The following is a 19,975-nucleotide window of genomic DNA, read 5'->3' as shown; positions in this document are numbered from 1 at the left end:
AGTGAAGGCCCGACGAGGACATACTGGTCAGGCCGAAAGCCTGACGAGGGGTTCGGATAGGCTGAAGGCCCTGAGAGGCGGTCCAGACGTGCCAATGGCTCGGAGAGCGGTCCAGATAGACTGATGGCCCTGTGAGGCGGTCCAATCAGACTGATGACTCATTATGTATGTTGTTTGTTTATATGATATGATTATGATTGTATAGCGTTGGTATTTTGGGAGAACTCACTAAGCTTCGGGCTTACAATTGTTGATTATGTTTCGGGTACTTCTGATGATTGCGGGAAGGCGAAGGCGTGATCGTGCACCTCCTTATATTTTTATGATTTGATTATGGGATACTCTGTCATGAAGCCATTTTGAAAACAAATTTGTACTAATTATTGGTTTTTGAATGATTTAAAAAGTTTTAAATTGACATGATTTTTATGGGTGTTACAAGATGCACGAGAGATTGCAGACCGTGTAGAGCCGACAGAAGATTTACGCTGATAGACGTCGTTCAGATTTGGAATTTTAGGTTGGGCATATGGTACTCCTAAAGGTGTCACCTTGGAAAGGTGTTATCCGCTTCAGGAAACGGAGCAAAATGAGCCCCATATATATTGGTCCTTTTAGGAATATTGGCCAAGTGGGAAGGTTTGCTTATCATTTGGAGCAACCCGAGGAGCTGAGTCAGATTCACAACACTTTTCATGTCTCTCAGCTATGGAAGTGTTTGGTTTATGATTCTGTAGTGGTCTCTTTAGAGAATATTCAGGTGGATGAGGGTCTGAATTACATAGAAAGAACGGTTGCGATCCTAGACAAGAAGACAAAGATTTTGTTAAACAAGGTAGTGGGTCTAGTGAAGTAACAATGGCAGCACTGGAAAGGTTCAGAATAGACATGAGAGCCTGAAAATGAGATAATAGAGCATTATCCAAAGTTGTTTGCCAAGGCAGACTTCGAGGACAAAGTCTGATTCAAGTCGGGGAGAACTGTAACGCTCGATTCTCAGGTAATTCCTTAAAATTCTAAGTGTTTATTTATTTTTCATAATGGCCTATTATGCAGGGCGTAATTAAGGTACGCGAGGTGTACCTTGTCAAGTCTTAGACACGAGGTTTTCCCCTAGTACGTTGGGCTTACCTATGGTACATAGGGCGTACTCGAGTCAGGGAAAAACCCTAAAATGTAACATCCGGAATTTCAGGTCTTATATTTATTCATTTTATTTTGAGTTTTGTGGAAGAACTCGGCGAGTTGGTACGTAGACTCGCCGAGTAGAGACGCGATTTCTCACCCGGATTAATGACCGGACTCGACGAGTCGCATTGGTGGACTCGGTGAGTCTGCGCTGTTTAATGAAACCCTAATTTCTCGGGTTTGGGGCCTATTTAAAGGGGCCTTATGGCCATCATTTGTGCTCACCAGTCCCCAGAGTGAAAACCTAGTGAGCTTGAGCGTTTGGAGTGAGAGAAGGAGCCATTGTTGACCTTGGAGGTGTTGTCTAACAAGGGAAAGGAAGCTATAGCCAAGGGGAAACAAGAGGATCAACTTCCTGAAGATCTGAGGTCCAGAACATCACGTTTGAGGTACTATTTTCGAACCATTTTCTGTTAAGGTGATGTTCACGTTGATTTAGGGCTTATTGAGCCCTTTTGTGGCTAGATCTAGTGCTTCCTTGGTCCCTTAAGCGAGTTAGGTTCTGGATCTGGACCCTTGGAGGTCCAGAGTGTCCCTTTGTCCAAGCTTTTTATGAATCCATGGAGGTTTTGGTTTGGGATCTTTGTGCTTGAGGTCAAAACACCATTTATGAGTCATTAGGTGTGTTTTGAGCGCCAAGACATGAACTTTACATGATAAATAAGCTTGGAAGGACTGGATCTATAAGTTAGTGGAGCAGATCTGACCTCAGAAGGTCGTTTGGGGTTGTGCATGGAATGCACTCGCCGAGTCCATTTCCAGACTCGACGAGTTGGTGCGGGTTGTTCAGTGATTTCGAACCAGGGGTTGAGTAACCGAGTCGGGTGAGTGACTCGGTGAGTCGGAAGGGACTCAGAGGAATCGGGTCCCCGTAGAGGCTCGGCGAGTCCACGCCAGACTCGGCGAGTTGAGTTGACCGTTGACCATTGGCCAGAGTTGACCGGTGTTGACTTGATAGGGTTAGTCAACCTTATTTGGGAAAGTGTTAATTAGAGATGCATTGTGTTATAGGAGGACTATAGCTTGGGAGATTGAGCACTAGTGATTTCAGGGATTTACGAGTTACCGAGATACGCAAGGTGAGTCTTCTCACTATACCTTACCTTGAGTAGGTAATCAGAGTTATGTGACAGAGTATTTGTATGCTATATGTATGTTATGTGCTGTACTGCATTATTTCTATGTGATTTATGATGTGCATGTTTATAGAGTTGGAACCGGAAGGTTCACAGAGTTAGAACTAGAGGGTTCACAGAGTAGGGTCCACGGATCCACAGAGTTATAGCCTCGAGTGGCTAATGTGTGCTATGTGTGGTATTTTGGGGAACTCACTAAGCTTTGTGCTTACAGTGTTTGGTGTTATTTATTTCAGGTACTAGTGAGGATCGCGGGAAGGCGCCGGCCTGATCAGCACACACACAGGATTTTTATGTTATGAGATCTTGGGATTTTTATATGCTACTAATTTGAGTTTCAAACAATGATGTTTTTATGAATATTGAACAAATTGTGTTTTGTATAAAATGCGAAAAATTGTTTTGAAATTTACGGTGTTACAAGTTGGTATCAGAGCCTTGGTTTGAGGGATTCGAGTACACTTTCGGGCGTATTTGAACTCAAACTGAGGATTTGAGAAATATTTTCAAAAAGAGTAAAAGATTTTTGGAAAACGCAGAGCAGAGTTGTGTGTACGATCAGTCCGCGCCCGAACGGTGATTTCCCAAGATACCCTTATATTATATGTTATGGTATTGATATGATGTATTCTCATGCTAGAGTGGGCTAGGTACTCCTATTAGGACTAAATTGGCCTGATTTGTGATGCCTTAGCCTAGGGAGAGGTGAGCTGCTATGAGATGCTTGAGAGTGGGTAGGTAGCAGCGAGGAGCTTATGAGAGATCTGTTAGAGAGTGGATCATGTATAATAGAGTACTTGGAAGTTGGGATCCGAAGAGGAGGACTTGAGGTGTATACTGAAACGGTGCGGACAGTAGTATTGGGCCCGTACTACTGGAAGCACCGGGGCGGTGTACAGTCCAAGTAAGAATCTTCGGGATGCCAAGGATCAAGGAGGGATGAGTTATCGAGTGCGAGTATGCTCGAGAGAGTTTCTAATATATCGTATGTTGTTTTTCAGAGGTGGATCATGGTGAGGACACGTCTTATGCCAGAGAGCAGTGGGGCTAGTGATGAGGAGATCCGCCGGATCATCCATGAGGAGGTGGCTGCGGCCATCAGGGCGGAGATACTAGAGATGTTCGAGTCTATTAAGACCACATTGATTGAGACTTTCAATGAGCGTTATGCTGCTCTTTCTGAGGCTGCTGTTGCAGCGGCCACTGCAGCTGTTGCTGCTGCGAGGCCGCAGGGTGGTGATGCGTTGCTGTTCCGAGAGTTCAGCAACACAAAACCGCCGGAGTTTGACGGGACCCAGGACCCAGTGGCGGCTAAGAGATGGATTTCAGACATAGAGGGGTGTTTCTTTACTTGCTCATCTCCTGAGCATTTGAGAGTCCGGTTTGCGCTGAACCAGCTTCGCTTGGGAGCGAAGGACTGGTGGAAGTTTGTGACGGCGCACTATACGCCTGCTGAGCTTGCGGCAGTGACCTGGGAGAGGTTCACTGCCATGTTCCGAGATGAGTACGTTCCCCAGGTGGAGAGGGAGCGTTTGGCCCAGGAGTTTCTGACCCTCAAGCAGGGTACTGAGGCTGTTACGGTGATTACCAGGATGTTCCATGAGGGGGTGATGTTCTGCCCTGAGCACGTGTCTACTGAGCAGGCACGTATGAGCCGATATTTGATTATCTTGAGGAGAGACATTCGGGAGTTCGTGGTGAACTCCTCGTACCGGACATTTGTCGAGCTTCAGGCAAATGCCCGAAAGAGGGAGATCGAGCTAGAGACTCAGGCTAGGGAGGAGGCGGAGTCTCAGGGGAGGGATCAGCGACCGGCACAGTCCCAGCCGGCAGCCAAGCGGGCCAAGCCCGTTGATCCCAAATCAGGGAGCCAGAAGGGCCACACTTGTGCAAAGTGCGGCAAGGGTCATGATGGAGTTTGTAGAGCCGGATCTTGCTACAAGTGTGGAAAGGAGGGGCATATGGCCAAGGACTACCCCAAGGGGTTTGCAGTGTGTTTTCATTGCAACCAGACCGGACACCGGAAGGCAGAGTGTCCGCAGTTGCGAGGACCAGCTCAGGGAGCACCTCAGGGATCTGCCCCTGCCGCCATCAGAGCTACCGAGAGTCGGACAGTGAAGGCCGAGGTGCCGAGGGCACGAGGGAGAGCCTTTCAGTTGACTGCGGAGGAGGTCCGCGCAGTGCCCGATGTCGTGGCGGGTATGTATTCTTTCGTGTATTTATTTTGATGTTGAGATATTATGCTTATATTATGTTATGTGTAGGTACTTTTCTTGTGAATTTTGTACCTGCCTTGGTGTTATTTGGCTCGGGTACGAGTCGGTCTTTTGTATCTTTGGCTTTTAGTCAGCATATCAGTATTAGTCGTGAGGTGTTGAGTCGGCCTCTGAGAGTTTCCATAGCTGACGAGAGGGTGATATATGCCACGGAGGTGATCCGTGGGTGTGTATTCGAGATTTTCGATGTTGAGCTCCCGATTGATTTGGTTCCTATTGCGATGGGTGATGTCTGTGTCATTGTGGGCATGGACTGGTTGAGCAGATTCGGTGCGGTTATCGATTGTGAGCGGCAGCTGGTGACCATACGAGACCCTAGTGGGGGAGTTCTTACGATGTACGGCGAGGGTACACGTTCTGGGTCAGCGTTTTGTTCGGCCGCTAGGGTGAGGCAGTGTCTACAGCAGGGCTGTAAGGGATTTGTGGCGTATGTGATGGATACGCGGGTTGATTCAGAGAGGCCGAGGTCAGTTGAGGAGGTTCCGATAGTGCGTGAGTTCCCGGATGTATTTCCAGAGGAGTTGTCGGGTGTGCCTCCCGTGAGGCAAGTGGAGTTCAATATCGATTTGGTTCCGGTGGCCGCGCCTATCGCCAAGGTGCCTTATCACCTTGCACCTCCAGAGATGCAAGAGTTATCCTCGCAGCTTTAGGAGCTGCTGGGAAAGGGATTTATTCGGCCGAGCAGCTCGCCGTGGGGAGCGCCTATCCTTTTTGTCAAGAAGAAGGATGGTTCACACCGGATGTGCATTGATTACCGGGAGTTGAACAAACTGACGGTCAAGAACCGTTACCCATTGTCGAGGATCAACGATTTGTTCGACCAGTTACAGGGAGCATCTTGGTTCTCCAAGATCGATTTGAGGTCTGGATATCATCAGGTGAGGGTGCGAGATGAGGACATCTAGAAGACAGCGTTCAGGGCATTACGAGTTTGTGGAGATGCCTTTCGGGCTCACCAATGCCCCGACAGTGTTCATGGATCTCATGAACCGAGTGTGCAGGCCGATGTTGGATCGGTCGGTGATTGTATTCATCGACGACATTTTGGTATATTCGAGATCTAGAGAGCAGCATGAGGAGCATTTGAGGGAGATCCTCGGAGTTCTGAGATCGGAGAGGCTTTATGCCAAATTCTCCAAGTGTGATTTCTGGTTGCGAGAGGTCCAGTTCCTAGGGCATCTCGTTAACCAGAAAGTGATATTGGTCGACCCGGCCAAAGTTGAGGCAGTGATGAGTTGGGAGGTGCCGAGGTCACCCTCCGAGATCAGGAGTTTCTTAGGGTTGGCAGGTTATTAGCGGAGATTTATCAGGGATTTCTCTAAGATCACAGTGCCACTCACCAGGTTGACCCGGAAGGGTGTCGCTTTTTCATGGGGCCCCGAACAGCAGGCCTCCTTTGAGACGCTTCGCTAAAGGTTATGCGAAGCCCCGGTGTTAGCTCTCCCGGAGGGGATGGAGGACTTGTGGTATACTGTGATGCGTCGATCTTGGGGTTGGGAGTGGTGCTGATGCAGAGAGGACATGTGATAGCATACGCATCGAGGCAGCGGAAGCCTCATGAGACGAGGTATCCCACCCATGATCTAGAGTTGGGGGAAGTGGTGTTCGCCCTCAAAATTTGGCGTCACTATCTGTATGGGGTTCGGTGTACGATATACACGGACCATAAGAGCCTGAAGTATTTGATGGATCAGCCTAACCTAAATATGCGGCAGAGGAGGTGGTTGGATGTGGTCAAGGATTATGATTGTGAGATCCTGTATCATCCGGGCAAGGCTAATGTGGTAGCCGACGCCCTGAGTCGCAGGGCGGAGAGCGCCCCATTGCGAGATGTATGTTTGTGATTGACCGTGATGGCTCCGGTGTTGGACACCATTCGTGGAGCACAGGCTGAGGCCGTGAGATCGGACAACCAGAAGAGAGAACGAGTTGTTGGGTTGGTATCGGAGTTCGTTACCGATGGTCGGGGGCTTATGACATTTCAGGGGCGTATATGGGTACCGTTTGTGGGAGGTACGCGTACCATTTTGATGGAAGAGGCTCATCGGTCGAAATTCTCAATCCATCCTGGGGCCACTAAGATGTATTTGGACCTGAGGAGAGAGTATTGGTGGCCCTGCATGAAGAGGGATGTTGCGTGGTTTGTTGAGAGGTGCTTAACCTGCCGTAGGGTTAAGGCCGAGCACCAGAGACCGCATGGTAAGTTGCAGCCGTTGGAGGTTCCCGAATGGAAGTGGGAACAGATTACCATGGATTTTATCACCAAATTGCCAAGGACTGATAGGGGAGTCGATGCAATTTGGGTGATTGTGGACAAGTTGACAAAGAGCGCTCACTTCCTTGCTATCAGCGAGAGTTCTTCCGTAGAGAAATTAGCAGAGATGTACGTGAGGGAAGTGGTATCACGGCATGGAGTGCCGATCTCGATTGTTTCAGACCGAGATGTGCTTTTCACTTCCAGATTCTGGAAGAAGTTTCACGAGGAGTTGGGTACTAGGCTGCATTTTAGTACCGCATATCACCCCCAGACTGACGGGCAGAGTGAGCGGACGATTCAGACACTCGAAGACATGCTCCGGGCATGTGTGTTGGACTTTGGGGGGAGTTGGGACACATATTTGCCCTTGGCAGAGTTTTCCTACAACAACAGCCATCATTCGAGCATTGGTATGCCACCCTTTGAGCTGTTGTATGGGAGGAGGTGTCGGACCCCTATTTGCTGGGGAGAGGTCGGGCAGCGTGTTATGGGTAGCACAGAGATTGTGCTTCAGACGACAGAGCAGATACAACGGGTCAGGCAGAGATTGTTGACCGCTCAGAGCCGCCAGAAGAGTTATGCGGATAGACGTCGATCCGAGCTCGAGTTCCAGGTCGGTGATTATGTTCTCCTGAAGGTATCTCCTTGGAAAGGAGTGATCCGATTCAAGAAGAGGGGCAAGCTAGGGCCTCGGTATATTGGGCCGTTCAGAGTGATCGCGAGGGTGGGCAGGGTAGCGTATCGCTTGGAGCTACCTGCATAATTGGAGCGGATTCATAATACCTTCCATGTGTCTCAGTTGAGGAAGTGTATAGCCGACGAGTCGGCGGTAGTGCCGTTAGAGGACATTCAGGTGGATGCGAGCCTGAACTACGCGGAGAGACCAGTTGCGATTGTGGATCAGAAGATCAAGGTTCTGAGGAACAAGGAGGTGCCTCTGGTACAGGTTCAGTGGCAACATCGGAAGGGATCCGAGTTGACCTGGGAGCCAGAGCATGAGATGCGGGAGCAGCATCCGGAGCTATTTCAGGAATGAGACTTCGAGGGCGAAGTCAGATTCAAGTGGGGGAGAATTGTAACATCCGGAATTTCAGGTATTATATTTATTCATTTTATTTTGAGTTTTGTGGAAGAACTCGGCGAGTTGGTGCGTAGACTCGCCGAGTAGAGACGCGATTTCTCACCCGGATTAATGACCGGACTCGACGAGTCTGCGCTGTTTAATGAAACCCTAATTTCTCGGGTTTGGGGCCTATTTAAATGGGCCTTATGGCCGTCATTGGTGCTCACCAGTCCCCAGAGCGAAACCCTAGTGAGCTTAAGCGTTTGGAGTGAGAGAAGGAGCCATTGTTGACCTTGGAGGTGTTGTCTAGCAAGGGAAAGGAAGCTATAGCCAAGGGGAAACAAGAGGATCAACTTCCTGAAGATATGAGGTCCAGAACATCACGTTTGAGGTACTATTTTCGAACCATTTTCTGTTAAGGTGATGTTCATGTTGATTTAGGGCTTATTGAGCCCTTTTGTGGCTAGATCTAGTGCTTCCTTGGTCCCTTAAGCGAGTTAGGTTATGGATCTGGACCCTTGGAGGTCCAGAGTGTCCCTTTGTCTAAGCTTTTTATGAATCCATGGAGGTTTTGGTTTGGGATCTTTGTGCTTGAGGTCAAAACACCATTTATGAGTCATTAGGTGTGTTATGAGCGCCAAGACATGAACTTTACGTGATAAATAAGCTTGGAAGGACTGGATCTATGAGTTAGTGGAGCCGATCTGACCTCAGAAGGTCGTTTGGGGTTGTGCATGGAATGCACTCGCTGAGTCCATTTCCAGACTCGACGAGTTGGTGCGGGTTGTTCAGTGATTTCGAACCAGGGGTTGAGTAACCGAGTCGGGTGAGTGACTCGGTGAGTCGGAAGGGACTCAGAGGAATCGGGTCCCCGTAGAGACTCGGCGAGTCCACGCCAGACTCGGCGAGTTGAGTTGACCGTTGACCATTGCCAGAGTTGACCGGTGTTGACTTGATAGGGTTAGTCAACCTTAGTTGGGAAAGTGTTAAATAGAGATGCATTGTGTTATAGGAGGACTATAGCTTGGGAGATTGAGCACTAGTGATTTCAGGGATTTACGAGTTACCGAGATACGCAAGGTGAGTCTTCTCACTATACCTTACCTTGAGTAGGTAATCAGAGTTATGTGACAAAGTATTTGTATGCTATATGTATGTTATGTGTTGTACTGCATTATTTCTATGTGATTTATGTTGTGCATGTTTATAGAGTTGGAACCGGAAGGTTCACAGAGTTAGAACTAGAGGGTTCACAGAGTAGGGTCCACGGACCCACAGAGTTATAGCCTCGAGTGGCTAATATGTGCTATGTGTGGTATTTTGGGGAACTCACTAAGCTTTGTGCTTACAGTGTTTGGTGTTATTTGTTTCAGGTACTAGTGAGGATCGTGGGAAGGCGCTGGCCTGAATCAGTACACACACGGGATTTTTATGTTATGAGATCTTGGGATTTTTATATGCTACTAATTCGAGTTTCAAACAATGATGTTTTTATGAATATTAAACAAATTGTGTTTTGTATAAAATGCGAAAAATTGTTTTGAAATTTACGGTGTTACATAAAATTTAGGGTTTAGACCCTATTTAAGCACGTTACAACCTCATGAATTCTTCTATGACCATCCCCCTTCGTCCCAAAGTAGTTTCCATGAAACCCTAGCCCATTTTTTAGAGAGTATTGAGCCTTTTTGTGTATTTTGATGTGTTTTTGGTACATCTTGAAGATCGAAGAACTCTTTGGAGAAACACTTGTTGATTTAAAGCTTGTGGATCCATAATGTATTCACCTTGATCATCCTCTTGGAGGTATAAAGTCTTGATCTTGTTGAATCATCTCTTAGATCTAGTTAGTTTAGGGTTTTGGGTATATTTTGGTCCCTTGATTTGATTTATGTGAGTATAAGCTACTCCATAATCTTAGGATAGTAGATCTTGATGTTTTTGAGGTCCCTAATGCATAAAAATAGCATTTTGATGGATTTAACTCAACCATGCAATAGTTGATGTTCCTATTATGGAGTTGGAATGTTAAAATGGGTGTTGGGCCTCTTTGAGCAATGAAAAGGCATCAAACTGATGACTTCATCATTTAAGACGTTTCCAAAGCGCAAGATATATGATTTGGATGATTGGACTTAAGGCATTAAATGCTTAAGGTGATTTTTGGCCATCAGGGGAGTACGTGGGGCGTAAATATGAGTACGCCCAACGTAGTGTGTTCAACCCCATTTTCCCTTGCTGTTAGAGATTGTACGCAGAGCATAGCATGGTGGTACGCATAGCGTGCTCACAAAAGAACCTTTGGGCCATTTTGGGCCTTGGGGTTAGTTTAGGCATTATGGGCCATGGCTTGTTGGGCCTAGGGTAGGAAGGGTAAAAGGGCCTTTTACCCTTTATGAAAGGGATTATGATTTGGGATTTTAGTTGTGGTTTATTACCTTAAATAGTGATTAGGGTTGGTTTGAATGTGTTCAATGTGAGGGGTTGTTGTAGCAATAACTTGCGTGTGATTGTTTATCATGAGATTGAGGTGAGTCTTTTCAAAGTGTTTAGAGGTTCAAAGGCACCAATACCGAACCACTGATTATTGTTATTAGGATGTTAACTGTCTATGTGACTCTTACATGTATTGTATGTGTTTGTATGTATACCTGGCGAGGTTCGATGCCAGGCGAGGCCTGATGAATGTGTTGGGCGGGACCCATCGCATTTTACTGACATATTTGTATTGGGCGGGGCCCAATATTGGGACGTCGGGCAAGGCCCACTTTATGTATGATATGTAGTATTTTAGGAAAAATCGCTAAGCTTTGTGCTTACGATTAAAGTTTATGTTTCAGGTTCTTCCAATTCGAAGGGGAATGGCCCGACCTGATCGCAACTCATCCAACCATGCTTTACATATTTATGATTTTGGGATTTTACTCTGATAACTATTTTTCACATTGCCATACCTTTTTATGGTTGATATGAATATTTGATGGATTTTGGTTGACTTATAAATGAAAATTTTATCCATGATTTTTAGGCTGTTACAATAAAATATATTTTTTTTTTCTAATAATAAACATTTTTATAATACCTATGTCTAAGATGTTGATATCTTACATTAATTTTATGGTATTTTATTTGTGTGATAGAAAATATCTATTATGAAAATAATTTTTTTCCTTCTAAAAATAACCGTTTTTATAAGATTGATGTAAGATAACAATCTGTTAGACAAAAATATTATAGAAACGATTATTTATAGAAAAAAACTATTCCATAATATATATTATCTGTCAGACACAGAATATATATCATCAAATTAATGTAGGAAAATACAATTTGTTAGCAGAGATATAATAAAAAAGATTATTTTTATACGAAAAAAATTATATTCAAAATAGATATTATTTTTAGACAAAGAAAATATTATAAGATTAATGTAAAACAATACAAGAAAATATCATAAGATTAATTTAAGATAATACAATCCATTAGAAAATATATAATAAGATAATAAAATAATATAAAAAAAATAAAAATAATATATATATATATATATATATATATATATATATATATATATATATATATTAAAAATCCTTATATTTTTTTGATTTATTTGCGAAAAAAGTCTTTATATTCTATTGGTGATTGGTGATCAGCTTACCAACAAAAGAATCAAAATGAATACAATTGATGCTTTTTGGAGTTACCGACTAAAAAAAGGATAATGATAAAATTGATTATGAAACTTAAACATAAAGATTTTTTAATAAATTTCTCCTAATAATATAATTCATTTGATCAAAATAACATCAATACATTCAACACTAAATATTTGAGAACTTTAAGTTTATAAGAAAAAAAATAATGAATTATTAAAACTGAAATGTTTTTATATATTTTAAATTTAAATACATAAACAAAAAAATTAATAAGCTTTACTTTGAAAATTTTGAAATTAGAAGGTAAGTCTATTAATGAAATTGATATTTATTTATTACTATATTTATTGTAATTATTACATTAAAATATTATGTGGAATTTAATCAAAAATAAGAAAACTCATAAAATGACATGTGAAAAAAAATTAAATCAAAATAATCAAAAATGACATTTAACAAATTGAATGAGAATATAACATTTGACAAAATTAATAGACGCCTCTATATGCAAAATTCAACATTCAGGGGAAGTTTGTTTCGGTTGTGATATACATTGGATTCTTGGATTTGGATCTTTAAATAAGGTGGAATTAATAGGCGCCTCTATATGCAAAATTCAACATTCATGGACCTTTAAAAGACCAATATCCACCTCTGATCCATCACTTTATCACTTTTGGAGCGCCAATTGGAGGCACATGAGTTTGAAATAAGTGTAATCTATCACATCTTTGTTTGAAAAGAAAAAGAAATAGAATGAAATCCAATTATAAAAATTGATTGAATTTTTAAAATTTCACTTATAGTATTTTTTTTTTTATTTTAACATATAAGAAGAGTATTTTGGTCTTTTAGTATAAAAGAAAGAAATAAATTGAATTCCTTCTACTAACCCTTCCACCAATCCTTAAAACGGAGAAATTTATCAACCATGTAATTAGGTCCATATGGAAAGAAATCTTGAATTCTAATTCCCTTCTATTTGATTGTTGGGTAATATCTATGAACAAAAAAATGGAATACAACCCTTTACACCAACTATCTTAATGTTGAAATCCATCAAAAATGAAATTGAAGAAATCTGATAAGATCTATCTTTTTTTTTTCTTTGGGTTTTCCCTAATTTATTAGAATAAAAGATTTTACCTACCAAATAACTTCAAAAACATTAACTATTAATTTGAAAAAAAAATAACCTAAAAAATATCAAACCCCACGTACACATATTACGCACAAACTATCATTAATAATAACTACTAATGACAATTTATGACAACGTACTCAAATAGAACTGAATTATAAAATAACATCATAATCCATAAAATAGTACTTACAACATATAACTTCAAAAACAAAAAACCCCTAACAAATAACTAAAAATAATATATTTTTAAAATAAAAAAGTTAAAATTAGCCTTTTACTATATAGCAGCCTAGCAAGTGGAGGAAGTAGTTTCTGTTTTACATTTTGAGAATTTTGAGAGTAAGATTATAAGGTTACGTTTGATTGACGAAGTGAATGAAATTCGGAGAAAAATAATTCAAATTCCTTTAAATTTATTTGTTGGTTTAATTTTAAAAGGGGAAAAAATATTTCTTAAAGAAAAATGTTTCCTTCAAATAAAGGAAAACTAATTCCATGAAGGAATTAATTCCTTAATAAGATGGAAAACCGAAGATTATCATATTATCATCTACCATCATTACTATCAACATTCATTGTTACTGCTACCAACCACCAACTGTTACTGTCAACACCTCTTACCACCACCACCACCACCACCAGCACCATCACAACCGTCGCCACCGCCACCACCACCACAGTCGCCACCACAGCTACAACCGCCACCACCATCATTGTTGCTACCGTTACGCCACCACCACCACCACTACCATCACCCACCAACGCTACCACCAACCGCCAACCCACCGTCACCTCTAGCCACTACCGGCACCGCTCCACCGTGATTGCCACCACTACCATCACCACCCACCAATACCCTTAACGCCATCTCAACCAACGCCGAATTTTTTTTATTTTTATAATTTATATAATATATATTTACATATAAATTAGAAAATAAAGTAAAATTAAACAGAACAAACAAAAAGATAATTATGTTATTTTATATGAATTCCAATTTTATTTTTTTAGCGTATCAAACAAAATCTAAAACTAATTTCAATTTAATTTTCTGCTAACCAACCATAATATATTCATTCTTCGATTTTATTTGCATTTCTTTCAAAAAAAAAAAAAAAAAAAAATTCTAAGACCCAAACTATACATAAAGAATTTCGGTAGACAGCAATATTGCAAGTATAAACACACTGATAGATTTAGTATTTATTTATTAATAAAATAAAAAACGAATTGGTAAAAGGATTGATTATATAATATGGGTCAAAACTCAAAAGTAAAGAATGGGCTTCACTTCACGTTGATGGTGGCCTTGGCGGGCCAGACTAGGATAACTGGGGCCGGTCTAATCTAAGTGATTATGGTTTTGTGGGGGAATCGCAGAATGGATATTTTTCTACCGAGTGTGTCAACTAACTTCATGTAGTGGTGAGATAGGAAAAATCGGAGATTTCATGTAACATTATTTTTGAATTTGTAAGATCGGAATCGGAATCCTAAGATCTCATAAATAAAACATAATTTTAATTTATAATTTTAAAAGATGAAAAATATTTCAAACATTAAATTTTTATTCAAAAGTTATAAAAACTTCAAAATATTAGTCATTATTCATAACACAAAATGATAAATAGTAAATTGGTAAATAGTAAAAGACATAAAATGATAAAAAAAAATTCATTTGCAAAATAAATAAATAAATAAATCAAGGGAAGGTAGGATCAGATCAGAATCTTACCTACAATTTTATAATCCTATCTGTGATTCTATCCCAAAGGCAATTTATTTACGATCCGGCTCGTTTTTCATATCTAAGATCGTAAGAATCGGGATTTTGACATCCATAATAAATATGAGTAATCTGTTGGATAATGGTCATATTCTTTTTCAAATGTTAGTAGTTATTATTATTTTTCGGTTATTTAGAAATAGACATGGTTTAAAGGACTTAAATCAATTATGGGCTCTTTGTTTGATTTTAACATGATTTTTTATTATTTTTGGATTTTAAATCGAATGAGTCAACTGATGTCGTGTGATGGGAAATTAATAGGATAATTGGTTGATCTATTGCCTTACGAATACAATGGTGAGCTTGATGGATCACACACCACACAGGTTTTGTCGGTTTGATACTTCTTTTTTTAGTATTTGTTTATTTTTTTTACTACTTTTTTTTTTTTTTTTTTTTAATTGTGGTTATCTTGAGATAACATTGAAAAAAATCGTCAGAAGTTCAAGTGGGATTCACGTTAGTATACATTAAGTGACTAGTTGTGAAACCCGTATATTATACGGGTTGATTAAAACAAAATGTTAAATAGAAATGATTAAACAAGAAGTTTATTTGAATTCGAAATTTGAAATAAATAAAAATTATGAGAAAAAAAATGCAAAAAATAAATAAATTAAAATTATTGGTTAGTTATCAGACCCATATACTAAACAGGTTAATTATAACAAAATATTAAACATAAAGGTTTAAACTGTAAATTTATTTGAAATTGAAATTGAAATTTAAAATTTAAAATTTGAAATTAATATCATTATGGTATGTTTAATTTATGGAAACTAATTAATAATATATTAGAAATGGAAAATAAAATAAATGGCAAGTGGAAAATAAATATATCTCTAAATTATGACAAAATGACATGTGGCAAATTGAATGAGAGAAGAACATGTGGCAAAATCATTCTTGTTTATTAGGGTAGATCAGGTGGGATTCACGCTAATAATATTAGCATAAATTAAGTGCTCACTGCTTGAATGGTTAAATGCCATATGTAGGTATTTTAATATATGGAAATTGAGTGATCTAACCTTTATTTCGGGTTTCTTTAAAAAATACGATTTTTTTTTCTTTCAAAAATAACCATATATTCCAAAATGTGTTGTTTTTGAATGTATTTTGGATTATTTTTCGGGTGACCTAGACTATTTCATTGGATCCGGAATGCCTATTCTGGATCAACCGTATATGTTCCGGATGCGGATTTTGAATTTTCAAAATTCGGAATATATTTGATGCGGCGACTTCATTCCGGAAAGGCGCATTCTGATTCCGACGTTTGACTCGATTTTGACACACAACTTAGATCTCTGATACGCAACTCCGATCTCCGAAATGGAAGACGAGCACTACGACCCCGTTATTTTACGAGTACGTTCTTCGTTTTATCTTTACATAGTTTCCTTGTTTGTTTAAGGTGCCTATTTTTTTACTGTTATTGTTTTAGAATTCGTACACCTCTTGAATGAATTGAAAACGTTTCGAAGTTTAAATTAAAGATGTAATTGTTGTAGAACAAACTGAAAAGTAATTTAGATGTTTAGATATTGTTGATTTACATCGAAATGTCGTGTTCCGGATCTTAAAAGTTCATTCCGAAAGCCTTCGAAACACGATGAACTGTTCCAGAACATGATGAACTCGGTCGGAACTGGTTCGAAATATTGGTCATTTCCGTTTCGAAATGAAGTGATAACACATTTTTTATTTGTGTAGCACGGCATAGTTTTGATGCATCAGTTACACTCTCGTGTAAACCCAAAATCGACAGGGAAATTCTTGCGGCATTTAGAGATAAACCCAAATACGAGACTATGTTCCGGAATACATGTTTTAGGAGGTGGTTAGACATTCCTAATGTAGATGAGGATCCTTTGCTTTTACATTACGTCTTTTGCCACGAAGTTGTCATCAACCCCCAAAGTCAAGTAGAGGAATGGTTTTTGAGATTGGGCGTTACGAGCTGCCTTTCAGGAAGAAATAATTTTGTCTCATCATCGGCTTCCGGTTTGGTGACTATTTTCCTGCTTCTGCATCTACGCCGCCTTCCGTTCCCATGTCTTTCCTATGGTCCTGACAAATGTCTCGGTCAAATTAGACCATGTTATGAAGGTCTGTAAACATTCACCTAATGAGTTATCGGACGATGATGCAGTCCATGTATGTCTTCTATACCTGTTAGAGAAGGATTTTAATGAGCAGTTGGCTAAATAGCATGTTATAGAAGAGTATTTCACTTTTCCATCCAACCTTGATGAATTCAACAGGTATAATGTCGTCTATTTTATAATTACGGATTATAATTACTTATCGTTACTAATATTTTTTAGTAATTTAATTGTTAACTAATTTTTTGTGTGACAGATATCCATAGGGGAAGATAATTTGGGATCAATTGTACAAACAACTATTTACTCCATTCAATAAGGTTGACAAGCTTATACATCTAGACGAACCGAAAGAGAACGAACCTCAAAAATTGGCCTACACCCTATAGGGATTTTTCTACGCTTTTAAGGTAAGTATATGATGAAAAATTTATTATTTATTTTTCTTTGCTAACATTCTAACAATTATTTATTTATTTGATTGCTAACATTCAAATATGAATTCTTGAAACTTTTTCGGTGAGTAGTTTGTTTGGTACCCGACAACAGAATGTGATCCATCGGGCTGTTGCATGACTAAACTAAGGTCGTTACAAAAGATTCACTGCAACCAGTTTTTACAAATCAACGGCGTATGGTTACTTTATTATTTAAATATTTATTTATTTTATAATTTATGTTTATTTATAATTTTATAATTTATGTTAGCAGAATAATAGACTTGTATAGAAGTTGGAGCCAACAAAAGATGAGATGCGTGCTAAATGGTGGATAGTTAGCTCGACGTGTATTAATGGCCCTGATTTTCTTGACACTGAAGTTTACAGGGCACCTTCCCTAATACCATCTCCCAAAAACTCCCCTACCCATTAGCCTCGAGAAAAGAAGGCACGAATAGATGATCCATCTCACCAGCCATCACAACCACTGTCGGCCGCTGACCCACCAACTGATAAGGAGCAGATTATTAGTGACTTGCAAAACGAGGTTCATCAATTGAAAAATGAGGTTCGTGAATGTCGCGAGCAATTAAGGTCTCACGTTGAGTGTTTAGCAGAGAATGAAACTACTTCAGCCATGGTTCTAAAACTTATCAATAAGACTCCAGGAGATGATGTTGGTACCTCGAAGGGGATGGAGTTACATTTTAATTATTTCATCGTTTATGGTCGTTATGTTTTTGCATCATTTACAAGTATACATTCTTGAACCGTACAAGGATACTACAATGCCAATGACTTATGTGAGCATAATTATGTCTTAAGCACCCCGAACACCTGCGGAATGATGGGCCTGAGCACCCGTCTCTGGTTATTCAATCATCGGATGTAAAAGAGATTCCAATGGATGAATACAAAACACCATTGCTAACACCTCTTAGGTGTTCTAAGCGCCAAAAAGTTATGTATATATGGTATAAGTCGCTATGGATACAAATGAATAGGAAATGTGTTACACGACAACAACCAGCACCGATGGATAATCTTTTAGAGCCTACTGTATACATCATATATATATATATATATATATATATATATATATATATATATATATATATATATATATAAAGAACGGGATGACTCGTTGTTTTTTGCTCACAATTATTTGACCGGTTTTGCTACGCTTGAGTTTTGGACACGTTTATATGTAGATAGTCATAGATGATGGTTGTCATGTGATGTAAGTAATATAATTATTTGTTCAATACATACTATGCTTCTAACAACAATACTTACTTTACTGCAAAAAAATTAATTGACAGCACATCATGATGTCGATCTCATTGCTGCTAGAGCGTAGAGCAGATGATGCTCGGCGGACAGTTGTGTCGTTAACTTTCAACACAGATACATTTGACTGGAGTGACATGTATGACAGATCCGTTTATCTAGCTTTAGCAGAGTGTGGTATTGTATACTTTTGTTTGGATTACATTACCTGAGTATTTATATACTAATTTATTATTTCTAACCTTTTATGTAACTTTACATCCCAATCAATATACAACATACTCATTGGTTTTTGGATGCTTTGGATTTGAAGACATTCCAAATGATTATATACGATAGTCATTGGAAGGGCGGCTACTGTTCGGAAAATGAGGATTGATTTATAGGTATGAGAGCATGCATCCACAAACTGCTAGTGGGAGTCGACTACCGGGGTACCAAACCAACTGATTAACATCAGAGAGGATTGTAAGGTGTTTTTGTGTTGGTCATGTATGCGTTGATTACTGAGAAATCGATTTCTATAGAGGGTAAAACCACCGATTTATGAACTATGGGTTATAGAAAACGACTAGTGGAAATATTTTGGGGCACAAAGACAAAAATAACTTGAACATCGTATGTTGTAATATGACTTACATACACATCATTTATTTAGTTTATGTATTTATTAGTTGTTTGTTGATTTTAATTGCATTTTATATTTTATAAAACCAAAAGTTATACATTTTATGAAAGCAAAACTTATATATATATATATATATATATATATATATATATACACACACACACACTAGTTTATAACCCGTGGGAACCACGATTATAAAATTAATTACATTTTTATATTATAAAATCAAAATTATTAATCAATTATCTTGAATAAATTATTACTTAAGAGATATTTTTAGTTATATAAAATTAATATCGTTGATTTAAATAAACACGTGAAGTTATATCACCTTATAATAAGTATTAAGTTTATTTTATTTTTCAATCTAATGTTATTAATTTAATATAATTAAAGTGAGAAAATTTGAAATTTGAAATTTAAAATGAAGAATCAATTATTAATTTAATGTAATTATAATGGAAAATTTAAAATTTGAAATTTGAAATGGATAATCAAATATTAATTTAATGTAATTAGAGTGGAAATCTAAAATTTAAATTTAAAATGGATAATTAATAGGTTGACAAGTGGCGTGATATGTGATATATAACATTAATGAGAAGTTATAATTGTATGACACTTGTCAATAGGAGATTAAATCTATTTTTTTATTAGAATGGGTATATATATATATATATATATATATATATATATATATATATATATATATATATATATATATATATATATATATATAAAACACCAAAACTAAACGAAAAAACACATGTTACAAGCAAAAAAAAGCAAGTCAAATGTATTCTGGAACTATGGTCTGGAATCGTACTCTGGAATTCTGGAGACTTCTCCGTAATGTTCCGGAGAATATGGTTACTTTACAAAAAAATTGTCATTTTTGTTAAAAATGTCATTTAGAAGTGTAACGACCCGTCTCCGACTTGAAGAAGGAGAAGAAGAAAGGAGCAAGGAGAAGAGGTGTAGAGCAAAGATCCAAGGGCAA

This window comes from Lactuca sativa, chromosome 2 (assembly GCF_002870075.4).
Source record: "Lactuca sativa cultivar Salinas chromosome 2, Lsat_Salinas_v11, whole genome shotgun sequence".
In the NCBI taxonomy this organism is placed as follows: Eukaryota; Viridiplantae; Streptophyta; class Magnoliopsida; order Asterales; family Asteraceae; genus Lactuca; species Lactuca sativa.
Note: the sequence above shows the minus strand (reverse complement) of the source record.